This window comes from Hyla sarda, chromosome 1, assembly GCF_029499605.1.
Source record: "Hyla sarda isolate aHylSar1 chromosome 1, aHylSar1.hap1, whole genome shotgun sequence".
Lineage (NCBI taxonomy): Eukaryota > Metazoa > Chordata > Amphibia > Anura > Hylidae > Hyla > Hyla sarda.
In genome coordinates, this window is record NC_079189.1 from 110,933,808 (window position 1) to 110,956,952 (window position 23,145).

General features: G+C 48.1%; 1 protein-coding gene and 1 long non-coding RNA gene across 6 annotated transcripts in view; one reads left to right on the top strand and one right to left on the bottom strand.

The window, feature by feature from the left end:
* LOC130357578 (cytochrome P450 3A12-like) overlaps positions 1-23,145 on the top strand; it is a 131,577-nt gene that overhangs the window by 54,592 nt on the left and 53,840 nt on the right. For all 5 annotated transcript variants that reach the window (XM_056560289.1, XM_056560299.1, XM_056560305.1 and 2 more), the window contains exon 2: positions 15,491-15,670. The gene's annotated coding sequence lies outside the window, so the exon portion shown is untranslated. The remainder of the gene's footprint in view (positions 1-15,490; positions 15,671-23,145) is intronic.
* Positions 19,740-23,145, bottom strand: part of LOC130357655 (uncharacterized) — a 129,426-nt gene continuing 126,020 nt past the window's right edge. The window contains exon 6 of the long non-coding RNA XR_008889212.1: positions 19,740-19,840. This is a non-coding gene — a long non-coding RNA (uncharacterized LOC130357655). The remainder of the gene's footprint in view (positions 19,841-23,145) is intronic.

Genomic DNA, 23,145 nt, shown 5'->3' on the forward strand with positions numbered 1-23,145 from the left:
TGTTTTGTACTGTCTCTCCTGTTGCCGACCAGGATTGCTGATATGAACTTGTGCCATCTGCTGTGACCACTCCTGTATTTGACTATGTCTCTGTCTCATGCCTGGGTACCGTTCTGACTTCCTGTGTATGACCTGGCGCCATCTGGTAACCTCTAACAACAGAAGTATAGCTTATGCATTCTGGAGCGGGATAAAAGGTTAAGACCTAGAGGTTGTTCAGTAGCACCTGTTGTCCGCTACACAAGGATTCCTTCATTAGTTGTCTATTACATTGTTTTCCAACCAAGTTCATGCAATCAGAAAGACTGCGTTTTAATACAGTGGAAAGTTGGAACATTCAACACAATGGTTCACGTTTCGAAACCTTATCATAATTTTCATTGTTTCTTTTCTTCCAGTTGTTAGAAATGTTTCTTATATTGCTGAATACATAGATTTGACCACAAGCAGGGAATTCTTTTAATATCTTAATGGTCATTAGCAAATGTTATGGAAAAGTTTTTCTATAATACATTTCCAGTTGATTATGGTGATCACAGTTCATTATTGATCTGGTGAGCCTGCTCGCATTTAGCCTAGTTCTGAGGTTAGATGTGTAATATGCCAAATCACCGTGAGACCTAACATGTTATCAGTCAGTGTGCTGGCTTTGTGTGTTGTAAGCTTTAGAACGCTGAAGAGGTTAATGCCTGCTTTATTCTGAGTACAATAAATGGTATGTGACATTCATGAATGGAAGTTAAGGTCAAATATTTATTTTTCAGTAAAAATACTACTTTTAGCATTTAAAGGGGTACTCCGGCGCTAAGACATCTTATCCCCTATCCAAAGGATAGGGGATAAGATGCCTGATCGCGGGGTCCCACCGCTGTGGACCCCCGTTATCTTGCACAGAGCACTCCGTTATAATGAGTCGGAGGCGGAACGTGACGTCACACGGGGCCGGGCTGGGCCGTGACGTCACAATGCTCTGGCCTCCGTAATCACCAGTAATGAGACCCGGAGCGAACATGCTCTGGGGACTGATTATAATGGGGTTCTGCATGCAAGATCACGGAAGTGGAATTCCAGCCTTAAAGGGGTAGGGGATAAGATGCCTGATCGCGGGGGTCCCGGCGCTGGGGACCCCCGCGATGAGGCATCTTATCCCCTACCCCTTTAAGGCTGGAATTCCACTTGTTTTTTTTGGGGGGGGGGGGGGGGGGGAGGGAACACCAAGAAAAACATCAATTCTGCCGCATTTTCGGCCAAGAAAATGCTGTGGCCAGATGTTAGCTGTAAATCAGTGAGAAATCACAAAATTCTTTTTCCACTTGGGGTTTTTCAGTTTGGCATTTTTAAAATCCTTTTGGCATTTTTTTCACACTTTTTTTTTTTTTTTTTTGTGTTTTTTCAGCTCCTTGGCGGTTTTGCAAAATCACAGCATGTTGAGTCTATGGCTTTTTTTCCCCCCTGAAATCGTGTCGTTTTTCTCCCATAGAAGTCTATGGGAGTAAATATAAAAGCCAAGAAAACGCCATGTGGGTTTTAACTTTGGCGTTTTTGCAGGCGATTTTTATTCTTTTTTGGACTTTAGTGATCAAAAAAGTGATGGAAATACCTTATTTAATAAAATTTCGTAGGGTACCATTAAAAAATAATAATAGAGACAGTAGTGATGGAAAAAATTGTATTTAACTAAATTTATCATTTTTATAACAACATTTTTATAAATTTTTCAACAGGGATCAATTTGCGTGCAGGCAGGGCACTAAAAATGTAATGTAAAAATATAGTGTGTGTGTTTCACTTTTTTTCTTTATTTTTTAGGTGATACTACTACTCCCAGCATGGAACACACTGTTCCCTAATGGGAGTAGTAGTACCTGTACTAATTGACAGATCGCCCCGTGTTTCGTTGCGATCCTTCTGTATAATTTTTAGATGCGGCCGGCCGCTCTTCTATGGTCCCCTGCACTGCTGTGTATATACACCTATTCATATTTCCCGCAGAGAGCTGTGATTGGCCAGATGGTTCCAGCCAATCACAACTCTGTGGGAAATATGAATAGGTGTATATATATACGTCAGTGCAGGGGACCATAGAAGAGCGTCCGCTGTGATCTTTCCTTAACTGCAGGTACTACTGCTCCCAGCATGGAGCAGAGTGTGCTCCATGTTGGGAGCAGTAGTACCTGCAGTTAAAGGGGTACTCCGGTGAAAATCAACTTGTGCCAGAAAGTTAAACAGATTTGTAAATTACTTCCATTAAAAAATCTTAATCCGTCCTGTACTTATTAGCTGCTGAATACTACAGTGGAAATTATTTTCTTTTTGAAACACAGAACTGTCTGCTGACATCACAAGCACAGTGCTCTCTGCTGACATCTCTGTTCATTTTATGAACTGTCCAGAACAGCATATGTTTGCAATGGGGATTTCCTTTAACCCTGGACAGTTCCTTAAATGGACAGAGATGTCAGCAGAGAGCACTGTGCTCATGATTTCAGCAGACAGCTCTGTGTTTCAAACTGAAAATAATTTCCACTGTAGTATTCAGCAGCTAATAAGTACAGGAAGGATTAAGATTTTTTAATCGAAGTCATTTACAAATCTGTTTAACTTTCTGGCACCAGTTGATTTAAAAAAAAAAAAAAAAAAAGTTTTTCACCGGAGTACCCCTTTAACCCCTTCAGGACGGAGCCTATTTTGGCCTTAAGGACCGGAGCGTTTTTTGCACATCTGACCACTGTCACTTTAAACATTAATAACTCTGGAATGCTTTTAGTTATCATTCTGATTCCGAGATTGTTTTTTTGTGACATATTCTACTTTAACATAGTGGTAAATTTTTGCATCCTTTTTTGGTGAAAAATCCGTAAATTTGATGAAAAATTTGAAAATTTAGCATTTTTCTAACTTTGAAGCTTTCTGCTTGTAAGGAAAATGGATATTACGAATACATTTTTTTTTGGTTCACATATACAATATGTCTACTTTATATTTGCATCATAAAATTGATGAGTTTTTACTTTTGGAAGACACCAGAGGGCTTCAACGGTCAGCAGCAATTTTCCGATTTTTCACAAAATTTTCAAACTCAGTATTTTTCAGGGACCAGTTCAGGTTTGAAGTGGATTTGAAGGGTCTTTATATTAGAAATACCCCATAGATGACCCCATTATAAAAACTACACCCCCCAAAGTATTCAAAATGACATTCAGTCAGCGTTTTAACCCTTTAGGCGTTTCACAGGAATAGCAGCAAAGTGAAGGAGAAAATTCACAATCTTCATTTTTTACACTCACATGTTCTTGTAGACCCAATTTTTGAATTTTTACAAGGGGTAAAAGGACAAAATTTTTACTTGTATTTGTAGCCCAATTTCTCTCGAGTAAGCACATACCTCATATGTCTATGTAAAGTGTTCGGCGGGCGCAGTAGAGGGCTCAGAAGGGAAGGAGCGACAAGGGGATTTTGGAGAGTACGTTTTTCTGAAATGGTTTTTGGGGGGCATGTTACCTTTAGGAAGCCCTTATGGTGCCAGAACAGCAAAAAAAAACCACATGGCATACCATTTTGGAAACTAGACCCCTCGGGGAATGTAACATGGGATAAAGTGAACCTTAATACCCCACAGGTGTTTCACGACTTTTGCAAATGTAAAAAATAAATAAAAAATTTTACCTAAAATGCTTGTTTTCCCAAAAAAAAAATATTTTTAAAAAGGGTAATAGCAGAAAATACCCCTAAAAATTTGAAGCCCAATTTCTCCCGATTCAGAAAACACCCCATATGGGGGTGAAAAGTGCTCTGCTGGCGCACTACAGGTCTCAGAAGAGAAGGAGTCACATTTGGCTTTTTGAACGCAAATTTTGCTCTGGGGGCATGCCGCATTTAGGAAGCCCCTATGGTGCCAGGATAGCAAAAAAAAAACACATGGCATACCATTTTGGAAACTAGACCCCTCGGGGAACGTAACAAGGGGTTAAGTGAACCTTTATACCCCACAGGTGTTTCACGACTTTTGCATATGTAAAAAATTTTTTTTTTTTTTACCTAAAATGCTTGTTTTCCCAAACATTTTACATTTTTAAAAAGGGTAAAAGCAGAAAATACCCCCCAAAATTTGTAACACAATTTCTCCCGAGTACGGCGATACCCCATATGTGACCCTAAACTGTTGCCTTGAAATACGACAGGGCTCCAAAGTGAGAGCGCCATGCGCATTTGAGGCCTAAATTAGGGATTGCATAGGGGTGGACATAGGGGTATTCTACGCCAGTGATTCCCAAACAGGGTGCCTCCAGCTGTTGCAAAACTCCCAGCATGCCTGGACAGTCAACGGCTGTCTGACAATACTGGGAGTTGTTTTGCAACAGCTGGAGGCTCCGTTCTGGAAACAGTGGCGTACCAGACGTTTTTCATTTTTATTGGGGAGGGGAGGGGGGCTGTGTAGGGGTATGTGTATATGTAGTGTTTTTTACTTTTTATTTTATTTTTTGTGTTAGTGTAGTGTAGTGTTTTTAGGGGACAGTCACACGGGCGGGGGTTCACAGTAGTTTCTCGCTGGCAATTTGAGCTGCAGCAGAAAGTTTGCGGCAGCTCAAATTTGCAGCCGGATACTTACTGTAATCCTCCGCCCATGTGAGTGTACCCTGTACGTTCACATTGGGGGGGGGGGGGGGGGGGGACATCCAGCTGTTGCATAACTACAACTCCCAGCATGCCCGTTGGCTGTCGGTGACTGCTGAGAGTTGCAGTTTTGCAACAACTGTAGGCACACTGGTTATGTATCACTGAGTTTGTGACCTAACTCAGTGTTTCACAACCAGTGTGCCTCCAGCTGTTGCAAAACTACAACTCCCAGCATGTACGGTGCATGGTGTACGGTGACTGCTGAGAGTTGTAGTTTGCAACAGCTGGAGGCACACCGGTCGTGAAACACTGAGTTAGGTAAAAAAAAACTCTGAGTTTCACAACCAGTGTGCCTTCAGCTGTTGCAAAACTACAACTCTCAGCAGTCACCGACAGCCAACGGGCATGCTGGGAGTTGTAGTTATGCAACCACCAGATGCACCACTACAACTCCCAGCATGCACTTTAGCTGTTTGTGCAAGCTGGGAGTTGTAGTTATACAACAGCTGAAGGTACACTTTTCCATAGAAAGAATGTGCCTCCAGCTGTTGCAAAACCATAAGTCCCAGCATGCCCATAAGGGAATGCTGGGAGTTGTGGTGGTCTGCCTCCTGCTGTTGCATAACTACAGCTCCCAGCATGCCCTTTTTGCATGCTGGGAGCTGTTGCTAAGCAACAGCAGGAGGCTGTCACTCACCTCCAACGATCCAGCCGCATGAGGTCAGTCCCGCCGCCGCAGCTGCTCCTGGGGCCCTGATCCCAACAGGGGCGCCGGGGATCGGGGTCCCCAGCACCGGGGGTCGTCTTCCCGCACCCGCTCACGTCCTCCGGAAGAGGGGCGGAGCAGGTGCGGGAGTGACACCCGCAGCAGGCGCCCTGATTGGTCGTCCGGTAATCCGGCCGACGAATCAGGGCGATCGTGAGGTGGCACCAGTGCCACCTCACCCCTGCAGGCTCTGGCTGTTCGGGGCCGTCAGAGACGGCCCCGAACAGCCAGTAATTCCGGGTCACCGGGTCACCGGAGACCCGATTGACCCGGAATCGCCGCAGATCGCTGGACTGAATTGTCCAGCGATCTGCGGCGATCGCCGACATGGGGGGGCATAATGACCCCCCTGGGCGATATGCCGGGATGCCTGCTGAACGATTTCAGCAGGCATCCGGCTCCGGTCCCCAACCGGCTAGCGGTGGGGGCCGGAATTCCCACGGGCGTATGGATACGCCCTCGGTCCTTAAGGACTCGGGATTCAGGGCGTATCCATACGCCCTATGTCCTGAAGAGGTTAAGGACTCAGGGTCTTTCCGTTTTTGCACTTTCGTTTTTTCCTCCTTACCTTTTAAAAATCATAACCCTTTCAATTTTCCACCTAAAAATCCATATTATGGCTTATTTTTTGCGTCGCCAATTCTACTTTGCAGTGACATTAGTCACTTTACCCAAAAATGCACGGCGAAACGGAAAAAAAAATCATTGTGCAACAAAATCGAAGAAAAAACGCAATTTTGTAACTTTTGGGGGCTTCCGTTTCTACGCAGTGCATAATTTGGTAAAAATTACACCTTATCATTATTCTGTAGGTCCATACGGTTAAAATGATACCCTACTTATATAGGTTTGATTTTGTCGCACTTCTGGAAAAAATCATAACTACATGCAGGAAAATTTATACGTTTAAAAATGTCATCTTCTGACCCCTATAACTTTTTTATTTTTCAACGTACAGGGCGGTGTGAGGACTCATTTTTTGTGCCATCATCTGAAGTTTTTATCGATATGATTTTTGTTTTGATCGGACTTTTTGATCACTTTTTATAAATTTTTTAATGGTATAAAAAGTGACCAAAATACGCTTTTTTGGACTTTGGAATTTTTTTGCGCATACGCCATTGACCGTGCGTTTTAATTAATGATATATTTTTATAGTTCGGACATTTACGCACGCGTCGATACCACACATGTTTATTTATATTTTTTTTTACACTGTTTTATTTTTTTTATGGGAAAAGGGGGGTGATTCAAACTTTTATTAGGGAAGGGGTTAAATGACCTTTATTAACACTTTTTTTTTTACATTTTTTTTTGCAGTGTTATAGGTCACATAGGGACCTATAACACTGCACACACTGATCTTTTACACAGATCACAGGCGTGTATTAACACGTCTGTGATCAGTGTTATCGGCGCTTGACTGCTCCTGCCTGGATCTCAGGCACGGAGCAGTCATTCGCCAATCGGACACCGAGGAGGCAGGTAAGGGCCCTCCCGGTGTCCGGTCAACTGTTCGGGACGCCGCGATTTCACCGGGCCACTTTCGCTTTAGAAGCGGCGGTCAGCTTTGACCGCCGCTTCTAAAGGGTTAATACCGCACATCGCCGCGATCGGCGATGTGTGGTATTAGCCGCGGTTCCCGGCCGTTGATGAGCGCCGGGACCGACGCGATATGATGCGGGATCGCGGCGCGATCCCGCTTCATATCGCGGGAGCCGGCGCAGGACGTAAATATACGTCCTGCGTCGTTAAGGGGTTAAGGACAGATCAGAGCAAGTGTCACGTCTGACACCCGATGCGATAGTCTTATCTATTGCAGAGATGCGGAGCGGCTTTCTCCTGCGCTCCACATCTCTGCACTGTATTCCGGCCAGCCAGTGATATGAATAGAACATCACTCATTCATATTTCTCTCTGAGAGCTGTGATTGGCCACAACCATCCGGCCAATCCCCACTCTGGGTGGAATTTCTATTCACATCACTGACCGGCCGGAGTACAGAGCAGAGATGTGAGCACTGTATGGAGCTGCTCCGCATCTCTGCTATATTATGGACGATCGCATCGGGTGTCAGGATTGACACCCGGGACGATATGTCTATTAGTACAGGTACTACTACTCCCATCATGGAACAGTCTGTTCCATGCTGGGAGTAGTAGTACTACCTAAAAAATGTTAAAAATTAAAAATAGAGGGAAAAAAACACACTTTATTAAACATAAATTAAAGTTCATTATAAAAAAAGAAAAATTTCTTAAATTTTTTTGCCCATCCCTACTGCATCTTTTATTTTTTTTGTACCAACACGTTTTGAAAAAAAAACAAAAAAACAAAAACAAATGGGCCAAAAATGCGGATTGAACTCAAATGCAAAAACGACAGAAAATTGCAGGATATTGCACTGGCGTTTTTTCTGGTGTTGTTTTCAGTGATAAAAACGCTGGGGAAAAAAACAAGTGGAATCCTAGCCTCAGGCTAGCATTTTTGTGTTCCGTTTATGTCATCTTGCAAGAGACAGAAAAACTGACAAACTGACCCATTGATGTTTATGGATCACTTTTGTCATCTTAGTTTGCTTCAGTTCCGTTTGCAGGCAGTTTTTTTGCCTGATCAAAAACTGTGGTATGCACAATTTATTATTTTTTTTGTCCGAACGAAAAAACAGACTAAACAGAACTCTAATATTACAATCTATAGTGCTAGATGTGACTGGAAGAGGTTCTGTTTACATTGGGTTTTTGACCTTCCAGTTATGGCCTGTTTTAAAACTGAGCATGCTCAGTACAAAAAGACGTTTGAGCAGCTTGTTACTGCCTCTTAGACACTTGAATAATAAAAATGGGCATTTATTAGTTTGGCAACCACCATCAGTTTCAGGAGTTAACAGCCATCCTACTGTGTCTGTAGCTCTAAGCAGCAAATACAACTGACAGATTCCTTTTAGGGTTGGTCCCACAATTTAAAGTAATCACCTATCCATAGAAGCAACAATGGTACCTGTCAAGGGGCAGGATTGATAAGGCAGCAAGGGGACAAACTTCATTCGGTACATGAAGTTGATGTGTTGAAACCAGAAGAAATGGGCATGCATAAGGATTTCGGCAACTTTAACAAGGGCCAAATTGATATGGTTACATGACTGGGTCAAAGCATCTCCAAAACCCCCCCGAAGTGGTCTAAGAAAGTGTAACACCGAGCGCTCCGGGTCCTGCGGCTTTCCCGGAGCGCTCGCGGCGTTATGCTAACAGCAGCGCTCCCGTCTCTGTCTCTGACCGCGAGCGCTGCTGTGTTCATGCCGGCAGGGACGCGATCCACATGGCGGGTCAGACCCGCTCGCGGATCGGCTCCATTCTACTCACCCTCCTCCTGTGGCTGTCTCGTCCCGGCGCGCGCGGCCCCGCTCCCTGAGGCGCGTGCGCCGACGTTCTAAGATTTAAAGGGCCAGCGCACCGCTAATTGGTGCCTGGCCCAATCAGTTCAATCACCTCCCTACACATAAATACACACTTCCCCTTCCCGTCCTTGCCTTGTGCCCTGAGAAAGCGTAATAGTGTGTTCCCTAGCCTGTGTACCCAGACCTTCTGCTGTTGCCCCTGACTACAAACCTCGCTGCCTGCCCTGACCTTCTGCTACGTCTGACCTCACCTCTGTCTAGTTCTTGTGTACCGCGCCAGTCTCAGCTGCCTGAGAGGTCGAGTCGCTACTGGGGAACACGACCTGGTAGTTATCGCCGCAGCAAGTCCATCCCGCTTTGCGGTGGGCCCTGGTGAACACCAGTAACTGCTTAGAACCAATTCCCCAGTACGACCCGCGTCATCGCCTCTCTGGCACAGAGGATCCACCTCCAGTGTCCTCACCAGCCGCTAGTCCAGACCCTGACAGTAGATCCAGCCATGGATCCCGCTGAGGTATTGCTGCCAAGCCTCGCTGACCTCACCTCCGTGGTTGCCCATCAGTCCCTGCAGATTGCCCAACAAGGACAACAGCTGTCGCAGATGACCGCCATGATTCAACAGCTTCTGCCTCCACAGCCTCAACCATCTCCTCCGCCAGCTCCAGCATCACCTCCTCTCCGAGATGTCGCTACTACTGCTAGAGTCCGCTTTTCTCTCCCGGATAAGTTTGACGGGGACTCTAAGAAGTGCCGGGGATTCCTGTCCCAATGTTCCCTGCACCTGGAGATGTTGTCGGACCAATTCCCCACAGAATGGTCTAAGGTGGCGTTCGTGGTCAGTTTACTATCTGGGAAGGCCTTGGCCTGGGCCACGCCGCTCTGGGACCGCAACGATCCTGCCACTGCCTCCGTCGTGTCCTTCTTTTCAGAAGTCCGCAGTGTCTTTGAGGAATCTGCCCGTGCCTCATCCGCGGAAACAGCCTTGCTGAACCTTGTCCAAGGAGATTCTACAGTGGGCGAATATGCCATACAATTCCGTACTTTGGCCTCTGAGTTGGCCTGGAACAATGAAGCTCTCTGCGTGACCTTTAAAAAAGGTTTATCCAGCCACATTAAGGATTGTCTGGCCGCACGAGAGATACCCTCCACTCTGACTGAACTTATCCAGTTGGCTACCCGCATTGATATGCGCTACATTGAAAGACCTCAGGAGCTTCACCAGGAGAAAGATCTTGTTCGCACCAGGCGATACCCACGCCTGGCTCCTCTCTTCCAGCATCCTTTGCAGCCTGTTACTGTGCCTCCCGCTGAGGAGGCCATGCAAGTGGACCGGTCTCGCCTGAACCAGCAAGAGAGGACTCGCCGGAGGAAGGAGAACTTATGCTTATACTGTGCGAGCTCTGAACATTTCCTAAAGGACTGTCCCCTTCGTCCTCAGCGTCAGGGAAACGCTCGCACCTTGTGAACGTGGGAGAGGCGTCACTGGGTGTAAATTTTTCCTCTCCACGCCTGACTATTCCAGTGCGGATTTCTCCAGCCGCTAAAGCCTTCTCTGCGGAGGCTTTCTTGGACTCTGGTTCAGCAGGAAACTTCATTAAAGCCTCCTTCATCAACCGGTTCAACATCCCTGTTATCCATCTCGTTAAACCCTTCTTCATTTCTTCGGTTAACGGAGAAAAACTGAATTGCACCATGCGCTACCGCACAGAACCCGTCCACATGACCGTGGGGATTCTCCAACAAGAAACTATTGAATTTTTTGTTCTGCCAAACTGCACCTCCGACATCCTTCTAGGCTTACCCTGGCTCCAGCGTCACTCTCCTACCCTCGACTGGACCACTGGGGACATAAAATCCTGGGGCTCTTCCTGCCACACACGCTGCCTTAAGTCGGTACCTACTAGCCAAGTCTCCATCGCTTCTCCACTGCTCGGCCTTCCTAAGGCCTATCAGGACTTTTCTGACGTCTTTTGCAAGAAACAGGCAGATACCTTACCACCACATAGGCCCTATGATTAGGCCATGACGGAGTACATTCAGGAGAATCTCAAGAAAGGTTTCATCAGGAAGTCTTCTTCTCCTGCCGGAGCAGGATTCTTCTTTGTTGCCAAGAATGACGGGTCACTATGCCGTTGCATTGACTACCGCGGCCTCAATAAAATCACTGTAAAGAACCGCTACCCTCTGAACTCTTTGACCGGTTGCGCGGAGCTAAGATTTTTACTAAGCTTGACCTCAGGGGCGCATATAACCTCATCAGAATTCGTGAAGGAGATGAGTGGAAAACCGCTTTTAACACCAGAAATTATCACTTCGAATGCCTCGTCATGCCATTTGGTCTTTGCAACGCCCCTGCAGTCTTCCAAGACTTTGTCAATGAAATCTTCCGGGACTTATTGTATACCTGCGTAGGGGTCTATCTTGATGACATACTAATCTTCTCCTCAAACCTAGAGGAACCCCGCCTCTATGTTCTTCAAGTGCTCCAGCGCCTCCGTGTTAACCATCTCTACGCCAAAATTAAAAAATGCCTCTTTGAACGTAGCTGTCTTCCTTTCCTGGGATACCTGGTCTCAGGACAAGGTCTTCAAATGGACCCCGACAAGCTCTCCGCGGTCTTGGATTGGCACCGCCCCTCGGGACTTCGCTCTATCCAGTGCTTCCTCAGATTCGCTAATTACTACCTTCAGTTCATCCCCCACTTCTCCCCTATCGTGGCTCCCATTGTGGCACTGACAAAGAAAGATGCGAATCCGAGATCCTGGCCTCCCCAAGCGGAACAAGCTTTACTCGCCTTAAGGCCGCCTTCGCCTCCGCCCCCGTCTTGACTAGGCCCGATCCCCTGAAACCATTCTTCCTTGAGGTAGACACTTCTTCGGTAGGAGCCGGGGCGGTTCTTCTTCAAAAAAACGCTAAAAGAAAAAACGTCACTTGCGGGTTTTTTTCTAAAACGTTTTCTCCTCCTGAAAGGAACTACGCTATTGGTGACCGTGAATTGTTGGCCATTAAGTTGGCTCTACAGGAGTGGAGACATCTCCTGGAAGGATCCCTTCACCCTATCACCATCTACACTGACCACAAAAATCTGTCCTACCTACAGTCCACCCAGCGCTTAAATCCTCGCCAGGCCAGGTGGTCGTTGTTCTTTGCCCGCTTCAATTTCCATATCCATTTTCGTCCTGCTGACAAGAATGTCAGGGCGCATGCCCTATCACGTTCCACTGATGCCACAGAAGCTGAAGCCTCTCCTCAACACATCATCCCTCCTGAGTGTCTGATCTCTGCTGCTCCTGCTTCTCTGGTGCCTGTTCCTCCAGGAAAAACTTTTGTCCCTCCACGTCTTCGCCTCCGGACTCTCAAATGGGGTCATTCCTCCCACTTGGCGGGTCACGCTGGAATCAAAAAAATCCATTCAGTTGATTGCCAGACACTATTGGTGGCCTGCCTTTGAAAAAGATGTGACTGAGTTTGTACGGTCCTGTACTGTCTGTGCACGTGACAAAACTCCTCGCCAGAGGCCTGCGGGTCTGCCGGTCCCCGAACAGCCTTGGTCACATATAGCGATGGACTTCGTCACTGACCTTCCTGTATCCCATGGCAACACTGTCATTTGGGTGGTCGTTGATCGATTCTCCAAGATGGCTAATTTTGTCCCGCTTCCTGGCCTCCCTTCTGCGCCACAGTTGGCGAAGCAATTCTTTTTGCACAAATTATCGTATCCACGTACTGCCTATGCATATCATCTCTGATAGAGGCGTTCAATTCATCTCAAAATTCTGGAGAGCACTCTGCACCCAATTGAAAATTAAATTGAATTTTTCCTCCGCCTACCACCCGCAGTCCAATGGACAAGTGAAGAGAGTGAACCAGACCCTTGGTGACCACCTGCGACATTTTGTCTCCTCCCGCCAAGACGATTGGGTCGACCTGTTACCCTGGGCTGAATTCTCGTACAATTTCAAAGACTCTGAGTCATCCGCCAAGTCTCCATTCTTTGTGGTGTACGGCCGTCACCCGCTTCCCCCCCCCCCCTCCCCATTCTCACTTCATCTGGAGTTCCTGCCGTAGATGAATTGACCCCAGACTTTTCCTCGATTTGGAAAGAGACTCAAAAGTTGCTCTCACTGGCCTCTTGTCGAATTAAGAGACATGCGGATAAGAAGAGAAGAACTCCTTCTGTCTTTGCCCCTGGTGACAAAGTGTGGCTCTCTGCCAAATATATTCGGTTTTGTGTCCCTAGCTACAAGCTGGGTCCACGTTACCTCAGGCCATTTAGAGTCAAAAGTCAAATCAACTCTGTCTCCTACAAGCTCCATCTTCCTCCTTCTCTTCGTATTCCTAACTCCTTTCATGTTTCCCTTCTCAAACCTCTCATTCTTAACCGCTTTTCCCCCAAGGTCACCATTCCTGCTCCTGTCTCTGGCTCCTCTGATGTCTTCTTGGTAAAAGAAATCCTCGCCTCCAAGGTTGTCAGAGGTAAAAAAAAAATTTGTTGACTGGGAGAATTGTGGCCCCGAAGAGAGGTCTTGGGAGCCCGAGGACAATATCCTTGACAAGGAGCTCATCCATAGGTTCCTGGGCTCCAAAAAGAGGGGGAGACCTAAGGGGGGGGGGGGGTACTGTAACGCTGAGTGCTCCGGGTCCCGCGGCTTCCCCGAAGGGCTCGCGGCGTTATGCTAACAGCAGCGCTCCAGTCTCTGTCTCTGACCGCGAGCGCTGCTGTGTTCATGCCGGCGGGGACGCGATCCGCGTGGTGGGTCAGACCCGCTCGTGGATCGTGCCCCGTTCTACTCACCCTCCTCCTCCTGTGGCTGTCTCCTCCCGGCGCGCGCAGCCCCGCCCCCTAGGGCGCGCGTGTGCCGACGTTCTAAGATTTAAAGGGCCAGCGCACCGCTAATTGGTGCCTGGCCCAATCAGTTCAATCACCTCCCTACACATAAATACACACTTCCCCTTCCCGTCCTTGCCGGATCTTGTTGCCTTGTGCCCTGAGAAAGCGTTATAGTGTGTTCCCTAGCCTGTGTACCCAGACCTTCTGCTGTTGCCCCTGACTACAAACCTCGCTGCCTGCCCTGACCTTCTGCTAGGTCTGACCTCGCCTCTGTCTAGTTCTTGTGTACCGCGCCAGTCTCAGCTGCCTGAGAGGTCAAGTCGCTACTGGGGAACACGACCTGGTAGTTACCGCCGCAGCAAATCCATCCCGCTTTGCGGCGGACTCTGGTGAACACCAGTAACTGCTTAGAACCGATTCCCCAGTACGACCCGCGTCATCGCCTCTCTGGCACAGAGGATCCACCTTCAGTGTCCTCACCAGCCACTAGTCCGAACCCTGACAGAAAGGATAACTGGTCAATGGGGTCATGGATGCCCAAAACTAATAGATGTCCTACAGAAAACTTGCAGTGGCAGAAATTGCTAAAAGAAAAAGTTAAAGATGTTTGCCACTTTATATTTACTTCAACAAATGTTTAAGGAATAGTTTCATGTATTTCTTATACTATATATAGTAACACAGCTTATCTCTTAGAAGCACCATTCTTTTTAGTACAATTTCCCCTATTGACTGCACATTGATTCCATCCTTACCGCGCATGTGCTATTTACCTATGCACAGTCTTTTTAAATGGCAGCTGCCTAATGACGTGTCTGGTCATATGCCTCGGACAGATTCAATAAAAGGAAATATGCTGCACAAGATAAGATTACAGCACTACAGCTACAGGTAGATTACAGCCATCATTGGGTTAATTAGTGACAGACCTAAATCTTGTGCAAACACATATTGTTACTTACCACGCCTGCCATGAATAACTACAGGAACATGTCTAGGCATGTCCTGCTGTACTGTTCTTATATAATATACTGTATATTAGTATGACATTAGGAAACTGGCAAAGGTATATCCAGTATCATGTATGTTAGGAACACGTGATATAAATATACTACAATTGTTCTGTAAGGACCCATGTCAGCATAGCAGCAGCAGACACAGAACAGTAGATATATTTAATAAGAATTCAAATTCTGTTCAAAACCTCTGTCAGCAGTGAGAATAGTGCAGTATGGATTATTGTTCTTTCCATCAAAATAAACAATACCTTAGTTAAACCCAGACGGCCAACGGCTTGGATCCCTCGTAAGATATTGGTACAGATCCCATTATAAGTGGAAACTATACAATAAGTGTGAACACAGCTGTGTGACCATGCTTTTTCTGCATGTCTTTAGTCAAACCACATGCCAGTATAAAAGCCAAGAAAAAGATCTGCTTTTTCTTGGATCTAAAAAAATCAACAAAAACTGCTGCTTTATGTTTTTTACCATGTTTTTTGCAGTATGCACCACACCACTAGTGCTACATTGGAACACAGCCCCACAAAGCCAGTCACTGTAACACTATAGTAGTGCCTCGATAACACTTTTAGCAACAATACCTACCTCCTCAACACTCCCACATTGCCATAACTAGGACTAGCAGCCACTCATGTATAGCTCCTTACATATATGTAAGAATATGGGGACACATTTGTCATTTGTATTGTTTATGCATGTGTTGTTATTACTCTTATGTACGACCTATATCTGTCTTGCATTCCATGATGCTTCTGTATTTTACATGGTGCTTTGTCAAGTACTATGTTTTAGTGTTATGTCGCTGTCCAGGCTTACACTTACGGGGCTCGTTTCATAGTACCCTTTTTCATATCTAGATCCTGTGCCATCATGGGGTTGTTCATGTGTGAAGAAGCGCAGCAAGGCCCTATAAAGACATTCCATTTCTACATGTAGCAAGGCAGGACAAAGTTCCACAAAAAATATCCAGAATGCCCATAAGCTGAAGGCCGAGTGGGCACTCCTTCTGCTCTGCTGTGACTGAGAGACTGTTACAGGTATACTATTCATTACAGCAGATTTGGCCTTTCCTACCTCCCTTACATATACACAATGGCCCTGATTTACTAAGAGTGGAGTGTCATTTTCTTTGTGGGTTTTAATTCCCTACAATTTTTTCGTAGTATTTATTAATGTTTCCCTACATTTTGCACTTTTCCTTACATTTTGCTTTTTTTACAGATGCTCTGAGCTGTGGGGGTTTAGTTAACTCAAATCCACTACATTTACTGTGGAAACCTTTGTAAATATGTAGAGTTTTTGTGAAAATGTCCAGGACACGCCCCTTTTCTGTGATCACGCCCCCTTTCCCCCAACAGACATGCCCCTTTTTCGGGTTTTCTCAGTAAAATGGAGAGTTGGTTGGGTTTTTCATTTTTGGCGCAGATAAAATTCTGTTGCAATGAGACAGAATTCTGGCGCACATTTTGGCGCAGAAAGAATTTCTGGCGTACAGCCTGACAAAACATGTCAGGTTTACAATAGTAAATCAGGGCCAATGAGGGAGATTTTTCAAGGAATTAAGAGTGGGTTTTTTTGCTTACAAAAGGTTACATATAGGCAAAAAAAAAAAAAGTCGCACAAAAATGTTGCAACTGGGATTTTATGTGTAAATTTTAGTTGCATCTCCAACCATCGGCATATAACACCCCCCCCCCCCCCCGCATTTACCTCCCGCCCGCTAGCATTTGCAACTACAACTCCAAGCTAGCTAAAGGCTGCCATGAAAAGATGGGGGTGTAGTTCAGCAACAGCTTAAGGCTCCCTGTTTGAAAACCTTGCTTTATGGGCGTTCTCTCCAGGGGAGAGCGCCATAAATGTACTAAGCGTTTAATTTTTTATTTCAGAGGACTACTTCGGATTCGGTGGACTATGATGATGACCCACATTAGCTAATGCTAAGTGCCGGCTTAGTAATGGTTGTTACGCCTAGCGCTCCGGGTCCCCGCTCCTCCCCGGAGCGCTCACGGCGTCCTTCTCCCTGCAGCTCCCCGGTCAGCGCTGACCGGGAGCGCTGCTCTGCCATGGCCGTTGGGGATGCGATTCGCACAGCGGGACGCGCCCGCTTGCGAGTCGCATCCCAGGTCACTTACCCGTTCCCGTCTCCTGCGATCATGTGCTGGCGCGCGCGGCTCCGCTCTCTAGGGCGCGCGCGCGCCAGCTCCCTGAGACTTAAAGGGCCAGTGCACCAATGATTGGTGCCTGGCCCAATTAGCTTAATTGGTTCCCACCTGTTCCCTGGCTATATCTAGTCTCCTCCCTTGCACTCCCTTGCCGGATCTTGTTGCCTTAGTGCCAGTGAAAGCGTTTTGTATGTTTATACCCTGTGTACCAGAACTACTGCTATCTCCCCTGACTACGAACCTTGCCGCCTGCCCCCGACCTTCTGCTACGTCCGACTTTGCTTCTGCCTACTCCCTTGTACCTCGCCTATCTTCAGCAGCCAGAGAGGTGCCGTTGCTAGTGGATACGACCTGGTCACTACCGCCGCAGCAAGACCATCCCGCTTTGCGGCGGGCTCTGGTGAAAACCAGTAGTGTCTTAGAACCGGTCCACTAGCACGGTCCTCGCCATCCCTCTCTGGCACAGAGGATCCACCTCCTGCCAGCCGGCATCGTGACAGTAGATCCGGCCATGGATCCCGCTGAGGTTCCCCTGCCAGCTGTCTCTGATATCGCCCGACAGGTCGCCCTTCTAACCCACCAGCTGTCGGAAGTGTCCACCATTGTGCGCCAACTTCAGTCGCAATCTTCTCCTCCGCCAGCTCCTGCACCTCCTCCGCAGCGAGTGGCCACTCCTAGCCTCCGCCTGTCCTTGCCGGACAAATTTAATGGGGACTCTAAGTTTTGCCGTGGCTTTCTTTCCCAATGTTCCCTGCATCTGGAGATGATGTCGGATCAGTTTCCTACTGAAAGGTCTAAGGTGGCTTTCGTAGTCAGCCTTCTGTCTGGAAAAGCCCTGTCATGGGCCACACCGCTCTGGGACCGTGATGACCCCGTCACTGCCTCTGTACACTCCTTCTTCTCGGAAATTCGAAGTGTCTTTGAGGAACCTGCCCGAGCCTCTTCTGCTGAGACTGCCCTGCTGAACCTGGTCCAGGGTAATTCCTCCGTTGGCGAGTACGCCATACAATTCCGTACTCTTGCTTCTGAACTATCCTGGAATAATGAGGCTCTCTGCGCGACCTTTAAAAAAGGCCTATCCAGCAACATTAAAGATGTTCTGGCCGCACGAGAGACTCCTGCTAACCTGCATGAACTCATTCATCTAGCCACTCGCATTGACATGCGTTTTTCTGAGAGGCATCAAGAGCTCCGCCAGGAAAGAGACTTGGATCTCTGGACACCTCTCCCACAGTCTCCACTGCAATCTGCGCCTAGGCCTCCCGCCGAGGAGGCCATGCAAGTGGATCGGTCTCGCCTGACCCTGGAAGAGAGGAATCGCCGTAAGGAAGAGAATCTTTGTCTATACTGTGCCAGTACTGAACATTTTTTGGTGGATTGCCCAATCCGTCCTCCACGTCTGGGAAACGCACGCTCGCACCCAGCTCTCGTGGGTGTGGCGTCTCTTGATGCCAAGTCGGCTTCTCCACGTCTCACGGTACCTGTTCGGATTTCCACTTCAGCCAGCTCTCCCCTCTCAGCCGTGGCCTGCCTGGACTCTGGAGCTTCTGGGAATTTTATTCGGGAATCCTTAGTGAATAAATTCCGCATTCCGGTGACCCGTCTTGTGAAGCCACTCCACGTTTCCGCGGTCAACGGAGCCAGGTTGGATTGTACCATACGCTTCCGCACGGACCCCCTTCTAATGAGCATCGGATCTCATCACGAGAGGATTGAACTTTTGGTCCTCCCCAATTGCACCTCGGAAATTCTCCTTGGACTTCCCTGGCTTCAACTTCATTCCCCAACCCTGGATTGGTCCACTGGGGAGATCAAGAGTTGGGGGCCCTCTTGTTCCAAGGACTGTCTAAGACCGGTTCCCAGTAACCCTTGCCGTGACTCTGTGGTTCCTCCTGTATCCGCTCCCCCTAAGGTCATTAAGGACTCTGCCTGCCTCAGGAAATGCCTCTCCCCCCCTCCCAGTCCCATCAGGCAAACCTCTGTGTCCCCTCATGGCCCTCGTCCTGGTGTCACACTGCCCCGTGCCAGGTCTCGCCCTCTGCCCTCTCTCCCCATTCCTACTCCTGCGGTTCTGCCTGCCGTTGAGGAGTCCCTCCATCCTTTCCCGGTGTCCTCATCCCAGGGGAGGCAGTTACCCGATAAAGAGAAGGGGAGACCTAAGGGGGGGGGTACTGTTACGCCTAGCGCTCCGGGTCCCCGCTCCTCCCCGGAGCGCTCACGGCGTCCTTCTCCCTGCAGCTCCCCGGTCAGCGCTGACCGGGAGCGCTGCTCTGCCATGGCCGTTGGGGATGCGATTCGCACAGCGGGACGCGCCCGCTTGCGAGTCGCATCCCAGGTCACTTACCCGTTCCCGTCTCCTGCGATCATGTGCTGGCGCGCGCGGCTCCGCTCTCTAGGGCGCGCGCGCGCCAGCTCCCTGAGACTTAAAGGGCCAGTGCACCAATGATTGGTGCCTGGCCCAATTAGCTTAATTGGTTCCCACCTGTTCCCTGGCTATATCTAGTCTCCTCCCTTGCACTCCCTTGCCGGATCTTGTTGCCTTAGTGCCAGTGAAAGCGTTTTGTATGTTTATACCCTGTGTACCAGAACTACTGCTATCTCCCCTGACTACGAACCTTGCCGCCTGCCCCCGACCTTCTGCTACGTCCGACTTTGCTTCTGCCTACTCCCTTGTACCTCGCCTATCTTCAGCAGCCAGAGAGGTGCCGTTGCTAGTGGATACGACCTGGTCACTACCGCCGCAGCAAGACCATCCCGCTTTGCGGCGGGCTCTGGTGAAAACCAGTAGTGTCTTAGAACCGGTCCACTAGCACGGTCCTCGCCATCCCTCTCTGGCACAGAGGATCCACCTCCTGCCAGCCGGCATCGTGACAATGGTCTATAAGAAGACTCCCACTATGTAAAGTAAAAAAAAATAAAAAAAAAAACACAACACTTTTATTCCAAAAAACATTTCCCCACAAGCCCTCGTTAACCATTTTATTAATATTAAAGCAAAAAAACTCTGGTCACTGTAATCCAAAGTAGTCCTCTGCATTCACGTATCTGAAATGAGAAGGGGAAAAAAAATGGGTTAGTACATTTAGGGGGGAAATAGTGGTAAAAAATGTCCTCTGCATACACGTATCTGAAATGGGAAGAGAAAAAAAAACACAAATATAGGGGTTAGTACATTAACCCCTTAAGGACGCAGGGTGTACGGGTACGCCCCCGTGCCCCAGTCCTTAAAGCGGTTCTCTGGTGCTTAGATAGACATCTTATCCCCTATCCAAAGGATAGGGGATAAGATGCCTGATCACGGGAGTCCCGCCGCTGGGGACCCCCGTGATCTTGCATGCGGCACCCCGTTTATAATCAGTCCCCGGAGCCGACAGTGTGTGACGTCACGCCTCTGCCCCCGTTTGACGTCACGCTCCGCCCCTCAATCCAAGCCTATGGGAGGGGGCGTAACAGCTATCACGCCCCCTCCCATAGGCTTGCATCGAGGGGCGGAGCGTGATGTCACATGGGGGCGGAGGCTTGACGTCACACGCTGTCGGCCCTGTTGTCGCCGGTAATCAGACCCGGAGCGAACACGCTCCGGGGACTGATTATAAACGGGGTGCCGCGTGCAAGATCATGGGGGTCCCCAGCGGCGGGACTCCCGCGATCAGGCTTCTTATCCACTATCCTTTGGATAGGGGATAAGATGTCTAAGCACCGGAGAACCCCTTAAGGACCCAGCCCAAATATACCTTAAGGACCCGGCCATTTTTTAAACATCGGACCACTGTCACTTCAAGCATTAATAACTGTGGGATGATTTTACCTTTCATTCTGATTCCGAGATTGTTTTTTCGTGACATATTCTACTTTTTTTTTTTCAAAGTAAAGTTTTATTGTTTTTAACATATGAAAAAACAATTGGCAAGGCAATATGGCAACACATAGTAACAAATATCACATTACAGTAAAGCCATGTAGAACAATCACATAACAGTAAAGCCATGTAGAACAATCTCTCTAGTTCGATCTATGTATCCTTGTAGAGCGAGAGACAGCCATGGGAAAAAAATAAAACTATCTCGCCATTTTAAAGCTGGGATAACATTGCGTATGGTGTACACTCTCCAGGGATCACATGGGTACCAAACCATACTGTTCAGGATTTGGAGTGTTATATTCTAATCCCAGTTACCAAGGAGAAGAGAGATGTATGCAGCACAACAAGTGGGGAAGAGAAAGAGGAGGAAAAGGAATAGACGGGGAGAGAAAGGGGAAGAAAGGAAAGAGAGAAGGAAGAAAGAGCAGGTCACTTTTGGAGACACCTACCTCCCGGACCGGAACAGCTCGGCCCTCCGCCCAGGTCGGCAGCACCAGCAGTCATGAAAAGAGCAGTTCATTATGGTGTCAGGTAGGCCACGTTAGTGTCCCAAGTGCAGGGAATCAAACTCCGGCGATGTTAGAAAAGAGAGCCAAGGGCCCCAAACGGCCCGGAATCTGTCGTGTTGACGTTTAGAGTCAGCAAGCAATTCTTCTAACCTACATATACGGGAAATTTCCTGAAGTAAGGACGAGAAGGTGGGTGGTTGGGGTGAGCGCCATAGTCTTGGAATCACAGTGCGTGCTGCTATCAGCATGTGGTGTAGTAAGCTAGCGGAAGCCCTAGGAAGGGTGCTGGGGAGTATCGACAGGAGGACAAGTTCAGGGGTCCTCGGGGGCGTGCTGGAGACCATGCGTGACATGAGGGCAAGCGCCTCACTCCAGTATCGATCAAGTCTCGGGCACGCGAACCAGATATGGGTCATCGTGCCTCTCCCTTCATCACATCTCCAGCACACATCCGAAGCCCCCGGGTGGATTCGAGACAACAAGGACGGGACTCTGTACCATCGTGTCAGTATTTTGTAATTAGTCTCGTGAGCCTTACTCGAGACAGTCGTCCTATGGCAGAGAGAGAGCGCCCTTCGCCACTCCTCATCTAGGATGGGATGTCCCAGTTCATTCTCCCATGAGGAGCGGAAATGAAGTGGGGGAGTGGCAAAGTCATTTAGGAAAAGAGCGTAAAGGGCGCTAATCAGCTTGGGGGGTGGAGATGACGACATACAAAGGCGCTCAAAATCCGTCAGAGGCCGATGAAGGGAGAGTGAGCGTTTGTTAGTATCATAGAAGTGCCGGAGTTGCGCATATTGAAAGATTTGGTACTGTGTGGGGGGAGAGGTAGCAGTGAGATCTTCTAAGGGTTTCAGATTTGTAGTATCTAGTAGTGAATGAAAAACTGTACCTTCTGAACGGTGAAAGGAGAGAAAGGTGCGGGTGTGGAGTGTGGGTGCAAAGGCCGGGTTGTCGAATAGGGGTGTGAGTGGTCCGTTGGGCGGTACTACAGAGGAGCGAGTGAGGTAGGTGGCGCGGGTCTTGAGGATGGAAGCCACTATAGGTGGGGGACTGTATGAACCTTGAGGGTATAGGGTATTGGCCGTCAACCATAGGGCCGCTCTAGGGTCTCTACCCGAAATATCGTGTTCTAAAGCTACCCACGGTTTACTATCCGCGCCGTGGAAGGAGTCCAGTACTCTGGTGAGGACCGCCGCCAAATAGTAGGACAGGACATCTGGAAGGGCCAGTCCACCCTCTTTTTTCCGCCTAATGAGAACAGACCTCGCCAGTCTAGGACGTTTCTGAGCCCAGACATATTTCCTCTGTATGGAGGAGATTTCAGCGAAGAAGGAGCGGGGCACATGTGTGGGAATTGTAGCAAAGAGATAAAGAAGACGCGGAAGCACGTTCATTTTGAAAACATTTATCCTACCTATCCAAGAGATATCTTTTCTCTCCTAATTTGAGAGGTCCGACTTTAGGATACGTAGAAGGGGAGGGAAATTTAAGCGAAACGTGTCATCCTGATCTCTTGGTACTTGGATACCTAGGTATGTGAGTGAGTGTGATTGCCATTGAAAGGGGTACGATGCTTTAAGCTGTTGGACAGTGTTCGATGGAAGTGTTATATTGAGAGCTTCACTTTTGGAGGGATTACGTTTATAATTGCTATATGATGAGAAGAGACGAATCGTGGCCATAAGGGAGGGTAGGGAAGTAACAGGGGAGGAAAGGAAGAGTAGGAGGTCGTCGGCATAAGCCGAGCATTTGCAATGGCACGAGGACAATTGGAGCCCTTTGATGTCAGGGTTCTGTCGGATAGCCACTAGTAGGTGTTCCATGCATAACACGTATAGGAGTGGGGAGAGAGGACAGCCCTGCCTCGTGCCATTGCAAATGTCGAAAGGGGGGGATAGGTGACCATTGATCCTGACTTGAGCTTGAGGGTGTCTATAGAGCGCCATAATGCGTGACCTCATAACGGCGCCCAAGCC